The sequence below is a fragment of the Chiloscyllium plagiosum genome, chromosome 15, assembly GCF_004010195.1.
Source record: "Chiloscyllium plagiosum isolate BGI_BamShark_2017 chromosome 15, ASM401019v2, whole genome shotgun sequence".
Lineage (NCBI taxonomy): Eukaryota > Metazoa > Chordata > Chondrichthyes > Orectolobiformes > Hemiscylliidae > Chiloscyllium > Chiloscyllium plagiosum.
The window spans coordinates 7,880,868-7,903,815 of record NC_057724.1 but is presented as its reverse complement, the minus strand read 5'-3'; the positions used below and the strand labels follow the sequence as shown (position 1 = coordinate 7,903,815).

Sequence of the window (22,948 nt, the reverse complement as noted above, 5' to 3'; positions counted from 1 at the left end):
GCTCTCTGGGCGGTCCGAAACCTGTTGATCTTCCAGGTGAAGGAGTTGACCCCGACTGAGTGTTGCAGACTGGCACATTCCAAGGTCCAGGATTACGTGTTGAGGGACGTGCTGAAGCTTGGGGCAGCTGCCGCCAAGGCGCGGTGGGGAAAGACCACCGTGTAATGTCTGCCTGCCTAAAGAAGAACAGGGGGGCCCACTCAGTCATTTGGGCTCTGCTGATGCCTCAACTAAAAATGTAATCGTACAGACCTGTAAATAGGAATGATTACTCTGTTTCGGTATGCAAACAAATGGAATGTTTACATATGTATGGCATGTCCAACTGTACAGACCATTAAAGTATTTTATGAATAAAGTAAATTTTTAAATTAAAAAAAAAGCAGACTGTAAGGTCACTATTTGTCAAAACTGCAAGAAGGAGGGTCACCCAACCAGGGAATGCAAAGAAGCCAAGAATTGTAATCTGTGCGGAGAGGTGGGCCACATGTACAAGGCCTGCCCAAGACGAGGGGCCGCCACCCACGTACAGATGGCCGGAGGTGGCAATGCGAGCCGTGGACCGCAAAAGGACAGAAAGGTACAACAAACCAGCAGGGGAGCGGTGACTGGGGGCACCCGGAAGGATGGAGCAGAGCAGACGGCAGCCAGCGGGGAGGTGCAGCAGCCAATCCAAACTCCTGCAGGACAGACGGTGGAAATGGAGAAGGAGCAAACCAAGGAGGCAGATGAGTGGATTCCTGTAAAAACCAGGAAGAGGAAACCCCGCCAGGTCCCCAAAGCCACCCAGCAAAGGGGGAAACGACACCTGCATGAGGAGGATACAGCCAGCTCTTCAGATGGTGAGGACGGCCACAAGGAGGGTCATCACCAGAGGAAGAGACAGAGCGCCGTGGGGAGAAAGGAGGGCAGCACCCCCCAAAACAGGAAACTATGAACCCTCTGAGGGTGCTGATAAAGACCACCCCCCCAACCAGGTGAGAACCAGGAGGTACCCACCGCCCCACAGCTCCAGGTAACTGGGAGCAGCGATCCTCTGACAGCCCCACTGTCAGACAGAGAATGGGACTGTGCGAACCCTGGTCCTGACCCGAAGACACCAGAGCGGGGAAATGGCCCCAGTGAGGAGCTAGACAGCTACCTCAGCCCTGCGAGTGTCCAGCAGTTCGCGTTCACCACAGGAATGCAGATAGCTACCCCAGAGAGGCTGGACCAGCAGCAAATGGACACTGGTAATCTCAAACTGTTAAAATGGTGATAAAAATTGCCAGTACTAATGTATGTAGCATTAAATCTGCTACACACATTAATGTGTACGGCCCAACTGGTAAGAGTGAATGGTTGGCCATTCTGCAGCAGCTTCCACTGTTGCTGGCAACGTCCAGGCTGGTCATTCTGGCCGGAGACTTCAACTGTATCATTGATGCAGATGGACGATCTGACGGGGGTGGGTGGGCAGTAAACTGGACGCCATGTCCACAGTCCTGATGGAAACGGTCAAAGATACCAAGCTGCACGACGTCTTCAGCATCCCTGCAGACAGAGCGCAGCGTAGATACACCTGGTCATGGGCAGACGGTCTATACGCTCCGCTGACTCCTCAGCTAAATATATGGATGGTAAATGTACAGACCTGTATATATAAATGATTAATTCTGATCTCTGTATGTAAAGAAATAGAATGTGTATGTATGTATGGCACCACAAATTGTACAGATTATCAAAATATTTTTATGAATAAAGTATATTTTTTTGAAATAAAAGAAAATACTGCTCAGGGAGTGTCAGAGAACCCTAGTGAGTGTACAAATATGTTCTAGCTTTTGGTTTATGCCAACAAATGTATAAGCTACACACGTGTTGACTAACAACATTAACAAAGTGACTTGTGAGTTATGAGAGAATTGACTCTTGTCCTCTCTGTACAAGCCAATAACCGGAGCTGGCAATCGCCGGGCTCCAACATGCAGCAGAGGACTCATACGCACCATCCACCACCTCAGATGCACACAGCTCAGTGAGACCAACAGGGAAAGGTGTTGACTTGTGACCTAATGAGTCACATATCACAAATGAGCAAGAGGGGGTGTTGGACAGAAGGACAGTAGTGGAGAGTCCCCCTGAAAGGGTCCAGGCCTTTCCAGGCTCTGCTCAGTCAGTGTAGAAGTTCTGACACCCTTTCCTGCATTACTGTACACCACCCGAGAGCGATTGAAAGGGTTCATCCCTGAAATGACTGGTGTGATGTCTCAGGCCTTACTGATGGATAGAAAGTTAATCTGCATGAAACATCTAAGAAAACAGGTAACTGAGGGTACAAACACAGAAATTACTGGAAATGCTCAGCAGGTCTGGCAGCATCTGTGAAGAGAAATCAGAGTTGGCCAGGGAACAAGGTGGTGTGTTAAAGTGGCAGGCGACTGGAAGCTCGAGATCATTTTTGCAGGGAGAATGTAAACATTCTGCAAGGCGTTTACCTAGTCTATGCTTTGTTTCCTCAATGCAGAGGAGACCGTTTTGTGAGCAGTGAATTCAGTAGACTAGATTGTGAGAGGTGCGAGTGAAGTGCTGCTTCCCCTGAAGGTATGTTTTGGCTCTGGGATACTGTGGAGGGAGCAGATAAATGGGCAGGTGTTACACTTTTGCCTGTTGCAGGGGAAGGTGCCATGGGGCTGTGGGAGGGTGTTGGGAGTGAAGGGAGAGTGGACCAGGGTATCCTGGAGGAAACAATCCCTGCAAAAGGCAGACAAGGGGAGAGGAATGGATGTCTGGTGGTGGCAGCTCACTGGAGGTGGTGGAAATGGCGCTGATGATCTTCTGATGGGATGGTAGGTAAGGACAAGGGGAACTTTATTGCTGTTGTGGGAGGGAAGGATGGGGCTGAGGTAGGAAGTGCAGGAGATGGGTCGGGCCAGATCGAGGGCCCTGTCGACAATGGTGCTGGGGAATCCTTGGTTCAGCAAGAAGGTGGACATTTCTGAGGCTCCCTTGTCCAAGTTGGCCTCATTGGAACATATGTGATGGAGATAGAGGAACTGGGAGAATGGAAAAGAGATTTTATAGGAAGCAGGGTGCAAGGATGAATACTGTGGATGACTGTGGGAGTAGATGGGTTTATAATGGATATTAGTGGCCAGTCTATCCCTGGAAATAGAAACAGAGATGTCGAGGAGGGAAAGGGAGGAGTCGAAAGTGGACCAGATGAAAGTGAGCATGGGATGGAAATTGGAAACAAAATCAATAAATCATTCCAGTTCCGGACAAGAAAGGGAAGCAGCACCAATGACATCATTGATATATTGTAGAAAAAGTTATGGGTGGAGGCCAGAATAGGACTCGAACAAAGAATGTTCTACTTACCCCTCAGAGTGACAGGCATAACTGGGGCCCATGCAGCTACCCATGGACACCCTTCTGACTGGAAGAAAATGAGAGGAATTAAAAAAGAAATGATTGAGAGTGAGGACAAACTCACCGAGGCGGAGGTGGATGGGAACAGTTTAGGCCTTTTCCAGGAAGAAGCAGAGAGCCCTGAATAGACATGTACAGGGATTGTATGTACATGGTGAATAGGAGGCGGCTTGAACTTGCAAATTGGAAATTCTAAAAGCGGCTTGAAGTATCCAAGGAATTGTGAATGTTAAGTGCACAGGGACTGGACCAGGGGAGAAAAGATCAAATCAAGGTAGGAAGAAATGGATTCTGTCTGGTAGGAGCAGGCAGAAACAATGGTCTGCTTGTGCAGTTCTGTTTGTGGATTTTCAGAAGGAGGTAGAAGCAAGCTGTGCAGGGTTGGATTACTGTCAGCTTGGAGGCAGTGGGGGGGGGAGGGGAGAGATCACCAAATGAAATGAGGTTACTGACCATAGTTGATACAATGGCTTGATGTTCCATGATGAGGTCATTAGTCCAGGGGGAGATAGGAAAAGGTATCTGAGAGATGGCACTCAGCATCTGAAATGTAGAAATCAGTGTCCCCAACTACTTCAGAAACACCCTTATCAGAAGGCTTAATAACAAAGTCAGGGTTGGATCTGAGTGCACAGAGTGCAGTCAGTTTGGGGAGAGACGGGTTTAAATGGGTGAAGGGGGCAGAAAAATTGAGGCGAGCAATGTCACATTGACAATTCTCAATGAACAAGTGGAGTACAGGCAGAAGGCTAGAGGGAGGGGTCCAGAGGAAGGGAGAATGTTGGAGATGCTTGGGATAGGGAGAGGACTCTTCTCCAAAGAAATGGGCACGGAAGAGAAGATGTTGGAAGAGATGATCGACATCATGTCTTGCCCGAAATTCGTTAAGGTGGGAACGCAGAGGGATAACACTGAGACCTTTGCTGTGTACAGAATATTCAACATTGGAGAGCGGATAATTGAGAATATGCTGGTTCCCACCAATGATCTGAACACTCAGATTCTAACCTTGGAGAAATGAGGGATACCTTAACTTTGGTATTGAATATCACAAGAAACTGCTGCAAAGAGCTCTCTAGCTTTTGGCTAACAAGGAAATACCAGTGGATTACAAAGAAAAGCAGGATGAGGGTTACAAAATGAATGTCTGCTCCTGAGATCAGACCTCTAATCCTTCTGGGCTAAGAGTGTGAATGTGACTGAAGGTAGAAAAGAGTAGGAAGGTGGCATCAGGAAGTTAGTGAACTGCTGAATGGCATATCACAAAAAGATAGTGCTGAGTTCCAATGTTCATGAATTACATGAAACCAAATGAAATGACCGTAGCTGATAAAATGGCCTGATGTTCCATGATGGAGTCATGGTCCAAAGGGGAGATAGGAGGAGATATCAAATTCATCATCATTAATCCATGTTAACAACAACAGACGAGAGAGAGAGTGAGATATCATTTTGTTATTTAACTTTTGTGCACTGCCACAGCAGCAGCCCATCCAGTGAAGCAGGACCTCCATAAATGGACAATAGGAATTGATTCCATGCCATTGGCATCATTTTGCATCACCGCCTATCCTGTGCAGTGAACCAAATCCCTGATGAAATCCATGGAAGATAGTAAATAGGAGGTTAGTTATCTTCAGGGAACCAATGTAACCCACCAAAGGAGGCAGAGCCTATCAGAAAATAGTTATATCTATGACTGATAAACTCATTATGAATAACCAGAAAATACTACAGAGTAGAAAGAAACAAGTACTCAGTGGGTACCATTGGTGCAGGAATAGATAAAAGATGAAATACAAAGGAATTTGGTTGATTATCAAGTTTCTGTCATCATTCTCCTTGTGAAAATGTTGCTTCCATTTCCTGCCTTCACTGATGCCAGCACAGAATTCAGTTCCAATCTTAACACCTCCAAACAGAAAGCAATCCAAACCACATACAACAAGACTGAACAATATCAAAGAATGTTGTGAAATTTGAAAGGGTTCAGAAAAGATTTAAATGATGTTGCCAGAGTTGGAGGATTTGAGCTATGGGAGAGGCTGAACAGGCTGTTTTCCCTGGAGCGGCAGAGGCTGAGGGGTGACCTTATAGAGATTTACAAAATTATGAGGGGCATTTTGGATGGGTATATGTATAGGAAAGGTTTGGAGGGATATGGGCCGGGTGCTGGCAGGTGGGGCTAGACGGGTTGGACCGAAGGATCTGTTTCCATGCTGTACATCTCTATGACTCTAAATGCTTGATGTGTAACAAACATTGTTTTGGCACACTATTTCCAGGCAATTCATGTGTGGCTTTAAAAGATGTATTTTTTTTTATATCTTTTAGAAACAGATTAGGGGACAGGTGTCAAGCACATTGAGAAGATAAGCAACTAGTGAAGCTTTGGGTTTTTGTTTTAAGTTAGAACAATAAAGGCAGCCTGAGTGGGTATGGTCGAACTCCCACAGAACCAGGATTTTTTGTTTAGCTTTCAGCAGTTGCTGTTGGAGTCTTGAAGAAGTGAAAGCTATTTTCTCCCTCTCATGGTTACAGCCAAAAGCTTGGATTGTCTTTATGCTATGGGAGTTGCATGTGAGACAATCTGTTTTCTGAATTTGCTTTTTGCCAAGGGTGTGTTTATGGGATGTTACAGTGTTGGAACAGTTAATTAGGAATAGTTACTGTATCAGCTGTTTCTATTCTGGTAAGTTTTCCAATATTGTTCAGTTATTCCAATTCCTTCTTTCTTTTGTTGTATTTTAACTATAGTGTATAAATAAAAGGTGCTTTGTTTTAAATCTGTTAGTTTGACCGAATGAATAGCATCTGGAACGCATCACCTTACATTTAACTTTAGAATCAGAAAACATTCAGGTTTAGACTATCTTCTGAATATTTTGAGGGGGTGTGGTCTGGTCCATAACAATGAGCACTCCAATCCAAATAACCACCTTCACTTGGTATACAGCAGTATTACTGTTAGTGAGTCCCTGCGATCAACACACTGAACAAAACTCACAGCTGGATATTCTGCTTCTTGGTTCATCTGCTGTCTTTTCTTGACTACCTGCAAGGCACAATTCAGGAATGTGTGGGGGAAATGCCAAGTGCCTGAGTGGATACAGCTCCAACAGTGTTGAAGTAACTTGACAGTGTTCAGGCCTAAACAGTTTCCCTAAGCTGCTAAACATGCACTCCCTGGGATGCAGTGCAGAAGCTGAGCGAGGCTTCAACAATTGAACCACAATCTTTCTCACCTAAATCATGGAATCCCTACAATGTGAAAGCAGGTCATTTGGGCCGTCGAGTCCAAACCAATCTTTTGAAGAGCATCCAGGAGGAGAAAGTGAGGACTGCAGGTTCTGTAGATCAGAGTCAAGTGTGCGTTGCTGGAAAAACACAGCAGGTCAGGTAGCATCTGAGGAGCAGGAGAATTGACGTTTCAGGCATAAGCCCTTCATCAGGAATCCTGTGAAGGGCTTATGCCCGAAGCATCGATTCTCCTGCTCCTCGGATGCTGTCTGACCTGCTGTGCTTTTCCAGCAACACACTCTCGATTTTAAAGAGCATCCCACCCAGACCCTTCCCATTCGTGTTACCCTGTATTTCCCATGGCTAATCCACCTAACCAGTACATCCTGGATGCAATGGTCAATTTAGTATGGCCAATCCACCTAACCTGCACATCTTTGAGCTGTGGGAGAAACCAGAGGAAACCCATGCAGACATGAAGAGAATGTGCAAACTCCACACAGACATTGGCCTGAGGGTGGAATCAAACCTGGGTCCCTGGTGCTGTGAGGCAGCAATGCTAACTACTGAGCCACTTTGTCCCCTAAATGTACAAGTGCTTTGAAATACCAGCACTTCTCAATCACACAACAACTTAGACATGCATCAACGTTCTTCATCTTTGGTTGGACCAAGATTTTGTAGTTCCCCATATTCACCATATCAGAATAGAAGGAATTGGAGCCAGCGTAGGCCATTCAACCCCTCAAGCTAGTCCAGCATTCAATATGATTATGGCTCATCATCTACCCTAACACCCAAGCTGAAAACAAATTTTAAAGATTTACACTCTTCTAAATGAAGAAATTCTTCCTCATTTCAGACGTAAGTGGCTTGCCACTTTTTCTGAAACTGTGCCCCTTGGATTGAGACTCCTCTATCCACACAGGAAATATCCTTCCTGCATTTAATCAATCAATTCTGAAGAAATTTGTATGTTTGAATGAGGTCACTACTCATTATCCTCAAAGAAGAACAGAGAGGAATTCCTGAGAATAAAGACCCTTTAATCATAGGACACTTATGGGAATTAGTTTGGTGAACCTTTTTTTGCACTCCCTCTACAGCAAGTATATCTTTAGGTAGGTAAGGAGGTGAAAACTATGCACAATTCTCAAGGTGTAGTTTCACCAAGATTCTATACAGTTACAGTAAGACCCCTTTACTCCTTTACTAGAATTCTCTAGTAAAAGAAGTCTTCTTAATTGCTTGCAGTCTTTAAATGTTAAATTTCAGTGTCTGATGAACAAAGGAAACTAATTCTTTGAAGTTCAACACTTCCCAATCTTTTACCATTAAAGGAATACACTGTATTTCTGTTTTTCCAGTGAAAGTACATAACATCACACTTCTCCATGTTGTATTCCACCTGACAATTCGTTGTCCACTCAAATAGCTTCTCTAAAACCAACAAGCATCTTTGCACTTTGCTCATTACTCACACTTATATTCAAATAAAAGCATTAACTGTGGATACTGGAAATCTTATAAGATAGAATGTTGAAGAAACTCAGCAGGTCTGGCAGCGTCTGTGCAGTGAGAAATGGAGTCAACAGTTTGAGTTTGATACTTCTTCCAACCTGACAAAGATCCATTTGCCTAAATTAGAGTGGTGCTGGAAAAGCACAGCAGGTCAGGCAGCATTCGAGGAGCAGGAAAATCGAAGTTTCGGGCAAAACCCTTCCATTTGTACCTACTTCCTGTTTTCTGCCTGTTAACCAGTTCTGAATCTGTAAATACATATCTCTTTAGATCTATGTATTGTTTTTCTTTGCTCATCTTGCGTGTGGAACCTTGTCAAAAGCTAAATATACATTATCCATTGGTCCTCTCTACCTAACCACACACCTCCCCCTTCCCCATCCCACCCAGAGAAAATCTACCAAGTTACGTCCTCAAAAAATTAAAACAGTTTTGAAATATGATCCCTTTTTTTGTAAATTCCCATGAGTGGTTATGTTAACAGGTCTGTAGTTCCTTGTTTTTGGTCCTTGTTTTCTTAAATAGGTGGTTATATTGTTAATTTTTAATCTGCAGCAACTATTCCAAAGGACATAGAATTTTTAATTGTGACCACAAATGCATTCATTATCTCTACATCCAACTCTTTTAACATTCTGGGATCATCACAGGTCATTCAGCCCATCAAGTTCACACCAACCTTCCAAAGAGGATCCCAACCTGACCCACCCCTTTACCCCATTCGCATAATCCTGCATTTCCTATGGCAAATGCATTAGTCTGCACATTCTTGAACAATTTAGCACGGCCAATCCACTTAACCTGCACATCTTTGGACTGTGGGAGGAAAGCTAAGTACCCAAAGGAAACCCACACAGACATGGGGAGAATGTGCAATCTCCACACAGACAATCACCTGAGGGTGGAATTGAATCTAGGTCCCTGGCACTGTGAGGTAGCAGTGCTACCACTGTGCCACCCAAATGTAACTCATGTTCAGAAGATTTACCTACTTTAAATTGGATTAAATTTTCTCATACTTTTGTTTGCCAATATTGACATTTTTTAAATTGAATTTCTAATTTGCATTAATCCATAGATTCTTAATTTTTCTGGGATATTTTCAATTTTTTCTATAGAGATAGATGCAAAGTATTGGTTTAGTTCTGCTGCTGTGTCCTTACCCCCTTTTTTAAATTCCCCTGGCTTTTCTTGTAATGGGCACCCTTTTGATATTAGAGTGGTGCTGGAAAAGCACAGCAGGTCAGGCAGCATCCACGGAGCAGGAAATCAATGTTTTGGGCAGGAGCCCTTCATCTGAAACATAGATTTTCCTGCTTCTCGGACGCTGCCTGACCTGCTGTACTTCTCCAGCACCACTCTAATCTTGACTCTGATCTCCAGCATCTGCAGTCCTCACCTTTGCCTACCCTTTTGATACTGTTTGTTTTTTATATACCCAGAGAAGCTTTTACAGCCCAACTTTGTATCTCTCACTAGTGCACTCGCATGACCTATTCTCCCATTCTTAATATTTTCCTCATTTGTCATTTGCTGAATTCCAAAATGTTTCCAATTCATTGGCTTACAAACTATTTTGGATACTTTATACAGTTCTTCCTTTGATTTAATGCAATCATCAATTTCTTTTTATTAGTCACGGTTAACCATTTTCCTTACTGGGCATTTGTTAAAAAGTATATATTTTTGGTCTAAACTACATTGAAGCTCACTAAATGTCAGCCATTGTTTAATATGATGCAATAACAATTTGACTGCACTGTTCTGACTGCAGCTAAAGAGTGAACTGTTTCTATAGTTCCCCACTATATGGATCATAGTATAAGATGAAAATACTTCCCCAGTAACTAAGATGGCAATTAAATAGCTTACTAATACTGATGAGATCAATCAACCAGGTTTCTTTTGGCTTTCCATAAGAAACTCCCGAGGCCTCCAATAAAGTTTTGTATTTTCAAAAGGTACTCATCAATAAACCAAACTCCAACCTGGCTGTAATCTTCCACTGTGTCAGGCAAGGTGCTCCCACCATCTCAAGGCACTCACTGTCTCTAAGTAGGTGCCAAGTCTACCTTATGATTAATTAGGCCATTTAATTTTTTAACTTACATTACAATGTTGACAAAAATCAAGCATAGGGGAAAGGAGCAGAATTTATCCAGATATTGAGTTCCCTACCCTAATTGAATATCTGGCCCATGAAAGAGATTATTCAACTAGAGTTGATTTCAGAGTTAAACTGAAAACCTCAGTGAATTTTGTCAGACAGATTTTTGAAATATTTGTTCAATGGGATGTGGACATTGCCAGCTAGGCCAGTGTTTATTGTCCATCCCCAATTGCCCGAAGACCTGTGAAGAGTCAACCACATTACTGTAGTTCTGGAGTTACAGGTAGGCCACCAGGTAAAGATGGCAGATTTCCATCCATAAAGGGCATTAGTGAACCAGGGTTATTTTGTAAATGACAATCAATGGTGGTTAGTCATTGTTAGGCTAGTGTTTTAGTCCTGATTTTAATTGAAGTCTGCTCTCAGAATATCACCCTCGAGTTCTCAATGACTAGCCCTCTGACATTACTACAGCTAGGCCACCTTCTCCTCCAATGTTTATATTGCCATAGGGACTCATACTCACCAAAAATCCTTCTGAGCAGAAGTGTTTCAGTTAAGAATGTATTCGATCCAAATGCACAGCAAAACAATTGTGTGAGCTTGCAAGGTGCAGAACCAACAATTTATCATAGAAAAGCCAAAAGAATGCAGGCAATGTAAATTAAAAGCAAAAGCTGAAATTGTTGGAAAATCTCAGTAGGTCTGGTGACATCTGTGGAGAGAAATCAAAGTTAACATTTTGGATCGAGTGACCCTTCCTCAGAACTAATGGTAGCTCGGAAAATGTCAGTTTATTTGCAGAAGATAGGGTGGAGGGAGCGGGTAAGGAGAAAATGACTGGTGGGGATAGACCCCAAAGATAGAAGAATAGTTGAACAGACAAGGGGGTGGATAATGAACTGGCTGGAAGGGAGAATAGCTGTTAATGGCTAACAATGGGCTGTGTACAATGACAGACTACAAATAACAAGGCCTGGTGTGGGGGGTTAGGGTCAGGACATGGGACAAGAGATACAGGACAGAATACATCCCTAAAAGGCACAGTATCACTACAGAGTTTAGAAGAATTAGAGATGACCTTATAGAAACATAGGTTCTTAGAGGACTTGACAGGGTTGATGCAGAGATGTTTAGCCTGTGGGATAGTCTCAGACCAGAGGACATAATTTCATAATAAGTGAGTACACATTTAAAACGGAGACAAGAAGAATATTTTTCTAAGGATGGAATCTTTTGAATTCTTTAGTGCAGAGGTGCGCAAGCTAGTGTCATTTAGTATATTCAAGGATGAGACTGAAAGATATTTAATAAATAAGGGAAACAGGGATTACAGGAAAAGATAGGAAAGCGGAGTTGACGATTATCAGGTCAAATCTGATCTCACTAAATTGTGGAGTAAACTTAATAAGCAAAATTGGCTACTTTTACTCCTGTATTGTATGCTCATCTTAACACCCCATTAACTATATGGATAGTATGAGAATTTTTGACGTAAAAGTTACCATTCAGTAAAATCTACAAGCAAGTTGCATTTTCTAAGAACAAAAAGACCAGATATAGCATGGTCAACTTCTTTCACAATTGAGTGGAATAGTGAATACAAATTATACAGACCTAAAAACCACCATCCTGGGGATCCTTGTGATGACAACTTTGTAATAGAGTACGAAGCCAGTTCAAATAAGTAACACCATGATCTGATGAAGCAATGCTGTGCCTTGTTACCTTATTACCTGATAGGATCTGAACAAACAGATTGGCCAACATGGCTATTAATTAGCCCTAGCCAGAATAAATTTGGAACGATTCATTGGAAATTGAATGTGCAACATTATATTAAGAGGAAGGCATTCTCATTTAATATGGGACAATAATTAGGGATTGTCTATTCTTAATCAAGTTTCCATACCACTATTAAATTATGCAAAACCAAAAAAAGTCATTATAGATATCTTAACATAATCCCAACAATTAAATTCATTAAAGAGAGATTTTGATATTGATTACCTTCATTTCAAACTCATTCTGAACCTAATTGGTCTCACACTATGGGGGATTAAAGTGTTATCTATTACTTTGATGTTAGATTGATATCATGGCTTTACTTTAAAATCTTGTACTTATATCAACAGAGTTGGAAGCATGGATTCTCTTTCTTTTCAAGATATGATTTAGCTTTGCTGTTTATATGCTTTGTGTATGTAGTGACTGTAATGATGTCAGCCAGGTTGACCACGTATGAGCTCCCTGATTGGGACTGTTAGTCTGGTCCAACTAGCTGACAGATATAGACAGGAGTGTCTGGGTGTTTCTTTTCTCCCTGGTGGTGGAAATTGAATAAAGATTTGTGTACCTTATGCCTTTCACTGTGTCTTGCACTAGCACACACAGAACATGGGTGCAGGGGAAAAATAAGCAGTTAGGCAGTAGTGTGGGAAAAAAGAAAAAGAAAAAGAAATAAATAAACAGGATTGTTGGGATTTGAGGCTTGTCCTCATTTCCCTAAAAACTGGTCAAACAATAGGGTTTGGGGCCTGGCTTTACTGCTCCTCTCCCTTTTAATTTGCTGTTTCTTTGTGTACAGCTGTTAATGTTAATTGTTTGTAAACTGTACTGTTTAATAAAATATAACCAGGAGAGGGATTTGAGATTTATCTTCACTTCCCTCCAAACTGGTTACATGGTAGTATTGGGGTCTGGCCTTGCCACCCATTTCCACTGTAAAAAAAGAACAAGAGTTTCGGAGATTCTGTCCACTCAGAGTTGGCTCTGAAGAAGCTGGATCAATAAGAGGTGACTTTGTGATGGGATACCAGCCTTTGTGGAATTATTTCAATGATGGTGAGAGCGTGACTGATGTAACTATGCAAAAGCACTGCTCATCTGAAGCCCAACTAAATTTGAAACAGGCATTTTACATTAGATTTTAAATTGGCTTCATCATTGGAAAATGCAGCAAGTGGATTATATGACTTGCAGGAAGTGGACACCCTCACCAGTCCGACTGAGTTTGGGGAACACCACTTGAGTGAAGGCAATTGTATAATCTCCCTCAGGACACATCCAGAACAGAGGGAGTGTAGGTCAGCCCAAAGCAAATCTAAGCTTCAGCCAAATGGTTAAAATTTTCTTCAGGATCCAGGCCAGCAAGCCATCATTGTTGCTGCCAGTACGCGGACTCAACACAGCAAAAGAGTCACACTAGAACAAAATAAAATAAGGGAATTCACAGGCCGATATCCAAGAGTGCGCACACCCTGGAAAGTCCACTTACATCTGGTCTGGAACAGTTAAATTGCATAGCAACATCCAAAGCAGATCCAATCAAAATAGGTGTCTGGTTAAATAGTCACCTGGTGCTAATGGAGGCCGATACTGGCGTGGCTGTTTCAGTGATTGCAGAACCAGTCTTTAATAAAATTCACTATGGCCTCCAATCCCTAAGATTGTGCAAGACCTCGCTAGACTGAGAACAAATACCAGAAAACCTTACAGATGAAGGGTTTCCGGTCTCCTATGAGAAGCACTGGTTCAGTTACCAATGATTATTGTAAAAGACTTGACCCCCAGCTTGATGGGGCAGAATTCATTGAGAAAGATTCACCTAGATTGGTCAAACATTTGTTGATCAGAAAGTCCTAATAAAGTACCCGGATGCTTTTCAGGATGGTCGAGGGACCACCAAAAGAGCCAAAGCTACCTGGCATGTTGACCAGGAAGCAATTCCATGATTCTGTAAGGCCCACCTAGTGCCGATTGCCTGACACATGAAAGCAGATGTTGAAGTAAAAAGGCTGGAAAGCAAAGGAATCATCAAACCAGTCCAGTTTGTGGAATGGGCAGCACTGGTTGTACTGATTGTGAAGCTCAATCGGTTGTTTCGCTTTTGTGGGGATTTTAAATGAATGGTAAACAGCTTTTCACAGGTGGAAAAATGTGCAATTCCTTGTAAAAAGGATTCATACATAAATCTGGCAGGGGTCTGTTCTTCATGACAGTGGACATGAGTCATGTGTACCTGCAATTGCGGTTAGATGAGGATTCCCAGAAGTATGCTGCAATTAATACCCACAAGGGTTTGTACCAATACACAAGACTGCCATTTGGGGTATCATCACACAGTGCAATTTTTCAGCAAATGATAGAGTACATTTTACAAGGTCTACCCCCAGGTCACCATTTATCTCGATGACGTGCTAATAACAGGGAAGACCAATAATGAGCACCGAGAGAACTTGGATAAAAATCTTACACATTTCTCCCGGGTGGGTATATGCCTTAGGAGGATAAAATGTGTGTTCTAGGCACCCCAATTGACCTACTAAGTCAACAAAAATTATCTCCACCAGCACCCCCACATTTATGGGCGTGGCCAGGTAAACCTTGCACTTGATTGCATGTCAACGATGCAGGTCCTTTCATGGGCTCAATGTTCTCTGTCATTATGGATGCCCACTCACTCAAAACAGCTGGACATGCATGGAGGTCTTTGTCAAACATGTGGTCAACAATAGAAAAATTGCACGCGTCTTTTGCAATACGCAGACTCCCGGAAGTGTTGGACACAGATAGCTGGCCAAAATTTACCAGCATGGAACTTGAGTATTTCCTTAAGTCAAATGGCACTTGTCATTTCGGAATAGTTCCTTACTATCTATCATGCAATGGTCATGCAGAAACAGCAGTCCAAACTTTGAAGGTAGACTTAAAAAACACCTATAGCTTCATGAGATACCAAACTGTCCCATTTTGTATTTGATTGTACAACTACCCCTCATAATTACAGGGATAGCCCCAGCAGAGTTGCTAATGGGGAGAAGACTCCATGAAATCTGACCTTCCCATACCTGGAGGGGGAGAATGAAACAGCATCAGAAACCCCAATGCTGGATGTATAACTCCTCTAAGCAAGAGGGACAGTTTACCTCTGGGGACGATGTTTGTTGTGGGAACCACGGGAATGGCTCTGCATGGTTGATGTGATGTCATATCCAGTGACATATAAAGTTCATGTCATAGCGATGGTCCTGAACAGGCATGTGGACCATATGAAAACTGCAAACGATGTAGGAGCAAAACTTGCCCGATACCTCGACTGCCTTTCTGCCTGTTCCAGAAGCCGTGGACTCTCTCTTTCCATCTAGCATTGAAGATAACTTGGAATCTGAAATGGACACAGCTGATATCACTGCCTCAATGTCTTTGTTGCCTGAAGAGGAGAATGATTTTTTCCTGAGATGCTCTGGGCACAAGAGACAAGTTACTGTGTGTTACATATCGCCAGTATCAGAGGCAGAGTTGGAGGAAGTTAACCTGGTGCTAAAATACCCCAAGAGAGGTTGCCAAAAAAACAAGAATGCAGTGGAGGACGGATGTAATGATTGTAATGAGGCCAGCCAGGTGAATATCTTAGAATGCGAGTTTCCTGATTGGGGCTGTTAATCTGGTCCAGTTGGGGACCCCTAGCTGACAGATAAAAATGGATGTGTCAGTCCATGCAGTTCATTCTGAAACCCAGCTCTGAGGGACCTGGATCAGTGTCAAGGAATCTCCACATGTAAATAAAGGGTAACTTAGTGACAGGATACCATCCTCTGTAGAGTTATCTCAGTATAAATACCAAGATTGCTTGCTTTTCTATACAATGAAATATGTGTTCCTTTAAAATTGTAATCTGGTTAACACAATTAAATCACATGGAATCCAGGGAGAGCTAGCTTTGGATACAGAACTGGCTGGAAGATAGTGGTGGAGGGTTGCTTTTCAGACTGGAGGCCTGTGACCAGCAGTGTGCCACAAGAATCAGTACTGGATCCACTGCTTTCCATCATTTATATAAATGATTTGGTGTGAATATAGGAGGTATAGTTGGTAAGTTTGCAGATGACATTACAATTGGAGGTGTCGCAGGCAGCAAAGAAGGTTACCACAGAGTACAACAGGATCTTGATTGGATGTGCTAATGGGCTGAGGGATGGCAGCTGGAGTTTAATTTAAATAAATGTAAGGTGCTGCATTCGGAAAGGCAAATCACAGCAGGACTTATACACTTAATGGTAAGGTCCTGGGGAGTGTTGCTGAACAAATAGACTTTGGGGTGCTGGTTCATAGTTCCTTAAAAGTAGAGTTGCAGGTAGATAGAATAGTAAAGGCAGCATTTGGTATGTTTGCCTCTATTGGTCAATGCATTGAGTATAGAAGTTCGGAGGTCATGTTGCAGCTGTACCAGACATTGGTTAGACCACTTTTGGAATATTTCATGCAATTCTGGTCTCCCTGCTATGTGAAAAATGTTGTGAAACTTGAAAGGGTTCAGAAACAATTTACAAGGATGTTGCCAGGGTTTGAGGGTTTGAACTATAGGTACATATACCCTGTGAGATCGATTGGAGGTGGTTGCAGATAAATTCCACATTCATTGTCTTGAGCTTTTCAGGCCACATGTATGTAATCTATCACACACTGCACCTGATGGAACCATGTATACACCTCCAGCCCCACATCTCTGACTCACTCAGAACAACTATCTGAATCAGTGGGATAATGAATGTTTCAGTGGACTGTCCTGACATCAGTCATCACCTGAATGCGGTGATATTATTACTGATTCTGAGATGCCACACATATCTCCATTATTCCCCTGGATTGAACCAGAGGCATTGACGCTAACGGCAACTGTGATTTTGACAGAGTTCTGACATCTGGTAACTGATATCTGACATCTGACACCAATACCACATCGGAGAAAACATAGTTTTATTACTTAGAGTTCTATATTGAGATTACAATCTCATTCATTAAAACACATTTGATCTTGCTGATGCTCCTTGATAGATGGGTACTCATGGACAATATTGACACTTCTTCAATTGACATTGTTCGACATGTGTTGACACTTCTCGACACTTTGCAACAGTCATTGACTGGTCCAGACAAGTTCGACAGTTCCAGAGTCTGTTAGCTTATATGCACATTATTTCCATAGTTAACAGTCCCAAAGAGCATGCTGATGTCACCCAAAGGATATCAGGCATTCGCCTCCAGAAAACAATCCCAGACTCCCATCCCCAAGGTTGAGACTGTATTCAGAGGGGTATTTCCAAAATGGTACCTGGTCATCCAAAAAAAGCACTGAAAACAGACATGCTGTTAACTGGTCATTCAAATGGCCATCTGCCTTCAGGAGCCAAACATGCATGAACTACCCACAGTCAAAAAACAGAGCAAAAAACAGAAACACCAGTATCAGAAATAGCATTTTGAATTCCCACCAACATCTGGGATTTTTGCAACAACAAAGGTGTACTCTGTCATGGCCAAAATTAGGCCTCATTCTATTGGGTCTTGATTTGTCTTATTGCATTTTGTCATATCCACACATACATAATCTCAGCTTATTATCACATCCTTGTAAAATATGGAACTGATACAGTGGTGTCTTCAAAGGGCCCTGAAAATCCCAATGTCTGCCAATAATTTTCAGGATTATAAGCAAACGTAATGAAGATATGCCATCTGAAGATGGTACACCCAGGTTCTTTTTCACCAATCAAGTGTTATTACACATGCCTGAAGTCAATGGGATTTGATCTTTATACGTTTCTACAATTAGAAACATATATCTTCACACTAAACTGTTTGAAATTCAAATGCAGCTAATTCTCAAATGTGATATAATTCTAGAGAATGATGGAAATGCAAATAACTGGGCAGCACAGTGACTCAGTGGCTCGCACTGTTGCCTCACAGCACCAGGGATCCGAATTCGATTCAGCCCTAGGACGACTGTCTGTGTGGAGTTTCCACATTCTCCTTGTGTCTATGTGGGTTTGCTCTGGTTTCCTCCCACACTCTGAAGATGGGAAGGGTAAATAAATTGGCCACAGTGTGCAGGCTAGATGGCTCAACCATGGGAGATGCAGGATTACAGGAATGGGGTAGGTCTGGGTGGGATGCTCTTCAGAGGGTTGATGTGGACTCGATGGGCTGAATGGCCTGTTTCCACACTGTAGGAATTCTGTGATTCAAACTGCAAAAATTACAATGGTGACTAGCAATGAGACAAGGTTGGGTGTCTGCAAACAGAAATTATGTGAAGGCATTTATTGCAGTTTCAATTTAAATTTATGTTCCTTCTTTAAGGTGTGGGTATAAATATGGTAACACAAGGATCAATCACTTCTGCATCCTCACCTACAGTCTGTATTACTTGTTTGCTTCCTTCCAATCACCCCTACCATGGACAGACTGCTTCAGTTGATGGGGAGCAGATGATAAATGCAGCAGGATTCCCAAAGGTACAATGTTCACATCTGTTGGAGATATTATTCATATTTCATTCTGTTGATCTGTCAGTGGGAAAATAGCCAATTGTTTCCGTGACCATCTTCATTGTGTTGTCTCGCAGAGATACTGAATAGAAACCTGCAGCAAGAATATTATTACTGAGTCACTGGACTTTTTATAATAAACATTGTTTTTAAAACATTAAAAGCTTTGAAGAGAATAATGACTTCTGATGTTTCTCATGTGAGGAATTTGATTAACTTTGGGTTTTAAATGCATCTTGGGTTGGAGGACAAAATGGGCCATGGAAAGTTGACATCCTATTTATACCTCTTCTGAATTGTCTTTTCATCAAATTGAAATGCAAACAATTGTTGTACTAATGCCAGTCTTTAGCCAGTGCTGACTGTGCCCACCTGTGTTGGGACAAACAGCAGCTCAACATCTTGCTGGCTGCTCATCCACATAATTGCAGTGTGCAGCAGTTTGCAAAATGCACTGCAAGTTTGTCTCAATAGAGGATCAGGTGTGTGTGTGGTTAGCATAGTGGAAGGCTAACTTATTTCCTTCAAAATGATTATATAGGATTACATAGAAAACATGGCACAGATCAGGCCATTTGGTTCAACAAGTCCATGTTAATTCTTTTCTCCTAAGCAAGCCTTCCTCCACCTTTAATTATCTAATCTACCATTGCAATCATATTGTCTCTTCTTATCTGCTTGTATTGTTATCTCTTAAATACATCTGTATCTCTTGCCTCAATTTCTGTTGGTAGCAATTTACTCATTCTTACCATGCTGGGTGAAGATATTTCTTCTGAAATTTTGATTGAATTTTGTGATGATCACTATACCGCCTAATACACTCTTCATCCCAAAACAAAATTACCTCTGTGTCCACTCCATTAAAATCTATTCGGTATTTTTGTTCCTTATCATTCTTGGGCTTTTACCTTCTAAGTAATAAGTGGCCTCCCTGTTCTTGCCAGCAACATGTATCAGAATACATTTATTCATGCTTAACTTCATTCACCAATTATCTGTTCAGTCAGCAAGTTTATTAATATCCTATTGAAAATAGTTGTAGCTAACCTGAATTTGGTGTCATGTACAAATTTATTCCAAAAGTGGCATAACCAATGTGCGGTACAGGCGCAACATGACCTCCCAACTCCTATATTCAATACTCTCACAAAAAAAGGAAAGCACACCAAACAACTTCTTCACTATCATATCTATCTACGACTGCATTATCATGGAGCTATGAACCTGCACTCCCAGGTCTCTTTGTTCAGCAACACTCCCTCGGACCTTACCATTAAGTGTATAAGTCCTGCTAAGATTTGCTTTCCCAAAATGTAGCACTTCACATTTAAACTCCATCTGCCACTCCTCAGCCCATTAGCCCATCTGATCAAGATCACGTTGTAATCGGAGGTAATCTTCTTCACTGTCCACTACACCTCCAATTTTGGTGTCTTCTGCAAACTTACTAACTATACCTCTTATGCTCACATCCAAATCATTTTTATGAATGATGAAAAGTAGTGGACCCAGCACCGATCCTTGTGGCACTCCACTGGTTACAGGCCTCCAGTCTGAAAAACAACCCTCCACCATCACCCTCTGTCTTCTACCTTTGAATCAGTTCTATATCCAACTGGCTAGTTGTCCCTGTATTCCATGAGATCTAACTTTGCTATCCAGTCTCCCATGGGAAACCTTGTCGATTGCCTTACTGAAGTCCATATAGATCACATCTGCCGCTCTGCCCTCATCAATCCTCATTGTTACCTCTTCAAAAAACTCAATCAAGTTTATGAGACATGATTTCCCATGCACAAAGCCATGTTGACTATCCCTATTCAGTCCTTGCTTTTTCAAATACATGGACATAACGTCCCTCAGAATTCACTCCAACAACTTGCCCACCATTGACGTCAGGCTCACTGTTCTATAGTTTCCTGGCTTGTCCTTACCATCCTTCTTAAACAGTGGCACCACGTTAGCCAACCTCCAGTCTTTCGGCACCTCACCTGGGACTACTGATGATGCAAATATCTCAGTAAGAGGCCCAGCAATCACTTCCATAGTTTTCTGCAGAGTTCTAGGGTACACCTGATCAGGTAAATTATCTACCTTCATGCATTTCAAGACATCCAGCACCACCCCCTCTGTAATATGGACATTTTTCAAGGTGTCACCATCTATTTCCCGACATTCTATATCTACCATATCCTTCTCCACAGTAAACACTGATGCAAAATACACATTTAGTGTCTCCCCCACCTCCTGAGTTTCCACACAAAGGCTGCCTTGCTGATCTTTGAGGGACCCTGTTCTCTCCCCAGTTACACTTTTGTCCGTAATGTATTTCTAAAACCCCTTTGGATTCTCCTGAACCCTATTTGCCCTTTCTTGCCCTTCAGATTTCCTTCTTAAGTATTGTCCTTCTGCCTTGATACTCTTCGAAGGATTCACTCGATCTATCCTTTCTACACGTGACACTTGCCTCCTTTTTCTTAACCAAACCCTCAATTTCTTTAGTCATCCAGCATTCCCTATACATACCAGCCTTTCCTTTCACCTTAACAGGAATATACTTTCTCTGGATTCTCGTTATCTCATTTCTGAAGGCTTCCCATTTACCAGCCGTCCCTTTACCTGCGAACATCTGTCCGCAGTCCGCTTTTGGAAGTTCTTGCCTAATACCGTCAAAATTAGCCTTCTTCTAATTTAGAACTTCAACTTTTAGATCTGGTCTACCCTTTTCCATCACTATTTCAAAACTAATAGAATTATGGTCACTGGCTCAAAATGCTCCCCCACTGACACCTCAGTCACCTGCCCTGCCTTATTTCCCAAGAGTAGGTCACGTTTTGCACCTTCTCTAGTAGGTACATCTACATACTGAATCAGAAAATGTTCTTGTACACACTTAACAGATTCCTCTCCATCGAAACCCTTAACACTATGGCAGTTCCAGTCTATGTTTGGAAAGTTAAAATCCTCTATCATAACCGCCCTATTATTCTTACAGATAACGGAGATCTCCTTACAAATTTGTTTCTCAATTTCCTGCTGACTATTACAGGGTCTACAATACAATCCCAATCAGGTGATCGTCCCTTTCTTATTTCTCAGTTCCACCCAAATAAGCTCCCTGGATGTATTTCCAGGAATATCCTCCCTCAGTACAGCTGTAATGCTATCCCTTACCAAAAACGCGACTTCCCTCATCTCTTGCCTCTCTTTCTGTCCTTCCTATAGCATTTGTATCCTTGAACATTAAGCTGCTAGTCCTGTCCATCCCTCAACCATGTGTCTGTAATTGCTATCTTGCTCTTTTAAACCTCAATTCTAAGTCTGTCAAAGTAACCAACAATGTTCTCTGTAACATTATGTTCCTTGCTCAGTTTCATTACCCTTATATATTTTGTATGGTATGATCTGCCTGTACTGAATGAAAAACAAAACTTTTAACTGTGCCCAGATACATGTGAGAGTAATAAATCAAATAAAATCAAATGTTCACCAGTCTTCTTAATAGTAACCTTTGCAGATGCTTCAATACCCACATGCAACAATTTAGACAGGTGTGGTTTCCAGTCCTACAACAATCAAAAGCATTCAGAAACCAGTTTCGATATTTATACATGACAGTATATAAATACACGAATTGAAAAACGTTCAGCAAGAATTCCAGCTGCCTCTGATAAAAGGGGGAATGTGGAAAGATCAATCTTGAGGTAACCTGTGCAGCAATAAGAGGAACAATTACTCACCACTGGTGTCCCATGGCAGCTGAATAGAACTGAACAGAGTGATATAAAAAGAGACACAGGATGAGCACATTTTTTCTTCCAAAGACTGTGATCCTTCTGGAAGGGGAGAAGCTTACTTGAAGGAAGATGATTGGCATGTACAGAGGTACCAAGGTTGAAAGTTAGCAGTTCGAGCAAAGTCATGGTAGAACAGTTCAGGTTTTGCATTGTGCTGATAGATACATCAGGCCGAAAGGGCTGAACAATCACAGCGAGAGGGCAGGATGAAAATACTGCAGAAGACAGAACAGAATCATTTTGCATCCAACCAATGTGCTCAGAGGGAAGCACAATGAAGCAAGTACAAATGGCCAAAAGAGATATCGGCTGAAGGTTCTGACAAATCATTTTGCACCAAACAACAGTTAGATTCAATAAGGTTCGGCGAATCGTGACTGAATGAGGAATGCAGAATAAGAACATCAGATCAAGGTAAAGTGTCAGATAGATACTTGCGATCTTCAAAGACTTGTCTAAAGTGATACAACATGGTGATACACAAATGAAGCCTTGGTGAAGGTAAATTTGAAGTTATATAGTGATACCATGTC

The 22,948-nt window shown here is 42.1% G+C and overlaps 1 long non-coding RNA gene across 1 annotated transcript in view; it reads right to left on the bottom strand.

The window, feature by feature from the left end:
* Window positions 1–18,236: 18,236 nt before the first annotated feature.
* Window positions 18,237–22,948, bottom strand: part of LOC122557471 — a 37,888-nt gene continuing 33,176 nt past the window's right edge. The window contains exon 3 of the long non-coding RNA XR_006313840.1: window positions 18,237–18,709. This is a non-coding gene — a long non-coding RNA (uncharacterized LOC122557471). The remainder of the gene's footprint in view (window positions 18,710–22,948) is intronic.